This window comes from Nannospalax galili, unplaced genomic scaffold (genome assembly GCF_000622305.1).
Source record: "Nannospalax galili isolate Female #2095 unplaced genomic scaffold, S.galili_v1.0 scaffold102, whole genome shotgun sequence".
Lineage (NCBI taxonomy): Eukaryota > Metazoa > Chordata > Mammalia > Rodentia > Spalacidae > Nannospalax > Nannospalax galili.
The window spans coordinates 4089650-4095649 of NW_008351958.1; the positions used below are offsets into that span (position 1 = coordinate 4089650).

Below are 6000 nucleotides of genomic sequence, written 5' to 3' on the forward strand. Positions count from 1 at the left end.
TTTGAGACAAGATCTCCCTGTAGCCCCAGCTGGCCTAGAACTCACTAAGTAGACCAGGCTGGCCTTGAACTCACAAAGATCCACCTGCCTCTGCCTCCCACATGCTGGATTAAAGGCCTGGGTCATCACACCCGGCATTTCAAACTGTCATCTTTTTTAAAAAAAAACAAAAAACCTTCTTTCAGGCAGCATGTCATCAGAAAGATTTAAATTTGAGAAATATTGGGTCTTCCTAAGTATTTCAAGTCATCCTACAAAAACTGGATTTGTCCTCCTAACTTTTTAAGGAAATTCTGAAAGCAAGGAGTAGAAAAAACTAGCAGTCTGGTGTGGTGACACATGCCTATAATTCCAGCAGTAGGGAGACTGAGACAGTAGGATTTCAAGTTCTAGTTCTGTCTGGGCCAAATAGTAAGATTCCTGTTTCAAAACCAAACAAACAAAAACAAAAACAAAAAAAAGGAGAAAAAAACAAACAAACAACAGATGCTCACATAACATCCAGAGCTAAAACTGTTAACGTTTTCCACACTTGCTTTCAACATTATTTTATTATAGTTGTCAATCCATTCTCTTTAAAAACAAAAAAAAACAACAGTACTACATTTTAGTTAAGTTCCTTTTATCTTTTCCAGAAATTATTACTATATGAATTTACAGTATTCTCTTGTAGAACATTGTAAAATACATTTATAGATATATATATTCATAAGAAAATGTCTTGATATTTGCTTTTGTATTCACATGAAAGCATTATAATAAATCAAGTGTTTTCATATGTCTTCACTCTTCATCATGTTAAGAGTTTAGCTGATATCAATCTGTGTGTTATCTTTAACTGTCACAGACTTCCCATGACAGTACTGTCAGGGTTTTATCCACTCCTATACTGAGACATTTGAAAGCTGAATTCTTTACTCATGTACAAGTCCAATGGCTCTCAGAATAACTCTTCCAAAATTTTTCCATGTTTCAAGTTTGAAAATATGGAATATGAGATAGGTATGGTAGTGCATACCTTTAATCCCAGCACTTAGAAGGTAGAGGCAGTGGATCTCTGTGAGTTTGAGGCCAGCCTAGTCTACATAGTGAGTTCTAGGCCAGCTATGGCTACAGGGAGACCCTATCCCAAAAGACCCCCCCAAAAAAAGAAAAAAAAGAAAGAAAGAAAATATGGAATATGGGCATGTATTTTAAATTTTTTGTAATCTGGTGTTTACCTAATGGTGTCCCAATAGTGTTTGGATATTTTTCTATACTGTTATTCCTATTTGCATTCCTAAATTACTGGTAAAGCTAAACACCTTATATTATAGAGCTCTGTGAATGGTCACTGTTGTTTTCTAGTGATTATTTTAGATATTATAGCTACCAATCTTTTCTTTTATGGTTTATACTATGTCTTCAATTCTTTCCTAACCTCAAAGTCATAACGCTTAAGCTCAGTAAACCATCTACTTCTGAAAAGGAAAAATAAGAAACCTGTCCTACTGCTAGGTAGCCTGTGTCTATAGTCCTGGCAACTGGAAGACTGAGGTAAGAGCATCATTCGAGCACAGGACTTCAGGACCAACCTGAGCAGCATAGTGAGACCCTGTCACAGTAAAAAAATAATAATAATAATAAAAATAATAAAAATAAAATGCAAAAACACCTGAGCCTAATAATGGTCATAACAAGCATTTTCCTGGCAATCTTGATGCTTACTTTCCCTCTACCCAGACAAAAGGCTGGACATATCTAAGCACATCAGGAGTGAGAGGTCTATCTGATATCTGGGGAGATGCAGATGATCCCAAGATGCTCAAACAGGCAAAATGGGGTGGGCTAGTCCAGAAAAATGACAGCCTCACTAAATAAGGAAGAATGAAAGAGGAGGAGGAAGGGATTTACTTAGCTCGTTAAGATTATTGTAAGGTTCAGATTTCAAAATGTATGCTACTGTTTATACTACAGTATCCATAAAGTATTATTATTATAGCTTTAGAATGTTTTACTAGTACTGTATTATTTTATCCTATTTTATCCTTTGTCTCAGTTCTCATCATATTTAAGTATGTTTTTAATTCTTTCATCTCCCATTAATTAAGAACAAAAATAATTTAAGTACAAAACTTCCAAGTGCATTTACTTTCCTGCTTAAACTCCAGCGATAAGAATGGAGAAAACATTACAGAAATAGTCCAGCTTAGGAACTTCATCTACAAACTTACAGAAAGGTTTTATTGGCAAAACAGTACTTTCTTTTAAATTTCTAAAACTTTTAGTTAAAGTAATAATATGGTATGATTTCTTGATCATGACTAGGAAACTATTTCTTAGGAAAAACTACATAAATATCTGGACTATATAGCAAGACCCTGTCTCAAAACATATAGATATAGATAAAAATCAAAAGCTAAATAACAATTTGCTAAAAACAAGAAAGTATTAGTATAGTAAAAGTCAGCAAATGTTGCCTAGTACTAAAACAGCATTTATAACATGCAATTTTCATTCAGTAATACCATGTATTTATTTTATAATGTAAAAACTATTAAAGCATACCTACCATAATGTGAAAATTTTTACACATTAAGATGTTTAACAGTGCCAAGTTTTAACTATAATTAAAAAGTAATTTAAATGGTACATTTATGCTTCTGTGAATCTTGTTTGGTAATAAAATTTGATCTAAATCCTTTCAAGGAAGTGCAAGTTAAGACATGAGATATAAAACTTTTATTTCATTTACTTTGACTTTTTCTTCATAAAATTAATATGAATCCAATAAAACATTTTAATGTATAACACGTTTTAGTATAACTAATCTGCAAGAACCTATTCTGAGAAAACTTCCTAATTAAAATCAAAATGCTTAAAGATGGTCTATTAGAAAACAGTTAATGGTTTCTTTCCTGACTTTAAATAGTTGAAGCTTGTTTTTTTAGGACAGGGTCTCAGTATATAGGACAACCTGGGCTGCAACTTGCTACACACTCTAGGTTGATCCCAAATTTCTGATCCTCCTGCTTCAGCCTCCCAAGCACTGAGATTACAGGCATATGCTACACTGAGTTTGTTCCTCTACTTAATCAGAAATCTTATTAGTATTAACTATGTCACAGAGCTCAGTGTTACAACAATAATTCTGAAATTAAACCAAAATGTTGATGAATATCAACAAAATTATAGAACACATTGTTCTATTTTAAAAATGAAGATATATCGCTAAGGGTATAATTCATCGTACTTGCACAGCATTCAGGAGTCTCTGGGTTCAATCCTCAGCACTGAGGAGGCAGAACTGAGAAACTTAATATTACTTTCTGGGAAAGTGTAACCATGCAAAAGCTGCAAAATACATACATTACACAGGTATACATACAACATTACACAGATATACATTGTCATGAAACTTAAGAATAATCACCACTAAATATATTTTGAAGTAAATCTCAAAGCATGTTGGTAGCTAAATAGTAAAAGAATATTTTAAATAAAAAATTAACAGTAATCAATTTCACAGAATAAGACTTTTCCATTCAGAGGGAGCAACTGCCATAGTTAAAAGCCTATTTTAGCTAGGTGTGGTTGCACACACCTTTAGTCCAAGCACTTTAGAGACAGAGACAGACAGATCTCTGAGAGGTCAGCCTGGTCTACATAGCAAATTCCAGGTCAGTCAGGGGTTATATAGTGAAGTCCTGCCTCAACAAAAAACTTTTAATCAAAAAATAAAAAATAAAAGCCTACTTTAGATACCTGTAACTCATACTCTATGGTCTTGAGAATGTAAGTAATCAAATCTCACTTTCCACACAGTATAATACACTTAATTATTTTTCTAACTAGATGGATGTACATTAAATGAGAAGCTCTAAGGCATTTATCAACGACTAAAAATCAATTCCTAATAATAACTATCTATTAAAACACAATATTGAAAATATTGATGTAGTTTTATAAACTTTTTCATTGCTTTCTAAGTACTAACATTCTAAATTAAAATGCTGTCAGGATAAATTGATTTTACTCATACATATATATTCGTTTACTATCCTTTGACAAAAATGCATTAGTTATTATGTTCTCCCTTGGCTTATCACAACTCTATAAATTTGTCTCCACTGAAAAATTCCCAAGCATGGTACAAATTATACTTAGTTTCTCATAGGTACATAAGGGAATGTTCCACCTTAATTGATATGAAATTATTTATACATAACTCACCATAACTTGGGTAAGGTATATTTATAAGATAGGTGTTTATAACCAAGAGTAAATGCATATACAACAAAACATAAATACACTCTGTATTTTAGACACACTGTATTTTCACAAAATATCCTAGACTTTCTAGATCTTGAATCTTTAAGCTATACCAAATTATGTGACTCAGTTTTCAATGTATAGACAAGATTTGTCTATAGACTCCAATCTGACCAGGAGTCTAGTAGAAGAAAGGACACACAAGAGACAAATAAAATAAATCACAATATGGTAAATGTCATGACAAGACTGTTACAGGGAATCCTTAGTCAAAGGGGACATGAAAAGGTAGGTTTTAAAAGGTTAGTAAAGGAAAGCAGGAATTCACCAAGGTCAGAAGACAAGAGCAAGATAGCTGAATCTTTTCAAAGAAGCAAGGGAAAGCACATAAAACCTCACATCTAGAGCCATACATCTAGAGCTGCAGCCCTTGGGAGGCTGAGATAGGAAGACCACAAGTTCATGTCCAGGCTGAGCTACACAGTGAGACTTGGCTTCAAAAAGAAAAAGGGCTGAGATATAGTTCAGCAAGCATACGGTTCAGAGCACTTGCACAAGGCCCGGGGTTTGATGCCAGCACACTTGACAAATGCAAGTGGATCATGAGCAGAGTGAACAATGAATGGAAGCAAACAGGAAAGAAATGGAACCAAATTCACTAGAGCACCAAAAGTTTGCTCAATCAGCACTCATGGCAGCAGCCAGTCCAAATGCTCTGTGCCAACCAGCACTATGCTAGTAAAACACAGTCCACCCATCCCACTACAATACACTTTCCAACCCTGCCCCCAGAAATGACTTGGACAGTATGTCTCTCTCCCAGCTCCTCTCCCTACTCTCTGCTACAGAAGTAAGGTGGTTTGAATGAAAATGTCCCCCATAGGCTCCAAGTGTTTGGGACATTTTGTCCCTAGATGATGGTGCTGTTTTGGGAGGTTTTAGAAGGTGTGGCTATCCTGCAGGAAGCACGTCACTGGGGGTGGGCTTAGAATTCTTAAGCCTTGCCAGATCTCCAGTTGCTCTTATGCGTCCTGTGCCTGCATGATATGAGAGCTTAGCTTCTGCTGCTCCTCCAGCAACCTCCAGCCACCACGCCTCCCTGCCATGATGGACTGTAATTCCCCCGGAACCATAAGCTCAAATAAACTCTTCCTTCTGCAAATTGCTTGGATCAGTGTTTCTATCACAGCAACAGAAAAGTGACTAATACAGGAGGGGGAATTCAGAATAATTTGCAAGTAAAAGAAGTTCCACAAGGAAAAAATCAAAGAACAAAGGAAAGTGCCTGTCATAAGCTCTTGTCTTCTAGGAAAAACGTGCCTACCTGTCCATAGCTAATAAAGCTTCTGTGTTTAAAATAGACTTTAAATTTTAAGATTGTTCAAGCAAAATCACTGACAAGCTTCTCAAGTACTGAACTGCTATATAATTATCTATCCACTAGGGGGAAAATTAAGTTCCTAACATTGATAAACATAAATCTCAGAAGTATTAGAATGCAAAAGTATTTTTTTAATACCACAAAAACATAAAAAATTGACTAAATTACCAGTCATAATCCTATAACACAGAACACATTTCAAGATGAAATCATAAGCCATAAAGCAAAAACTGACAATTAGCAACATAAGAAAGTAATACTTCAGTAAAATATAAAGATAATATAAATTAATTTTAAAACCAATAGAAAAAAACAAATTATACACAATTCATTTAAGATATAATGAGCTGGAGGTATATTTCAGAGAT

General features: G+C 34.5%; 1 protein-coding gene across 4 annotated transcripts in view; it reads right to left on the reverse strand.

Annotated features, from left to right (window-relative positions):
• Stau2 (staufen double-stranded RNA binding protein 2) overlaps nucleotides 1-6000 on the reverse strand; it is a 329426-nt gene that overhangs the window by 281642 nt on the left and 41784 nt on the right. The window lies entirely within an intron of this gene.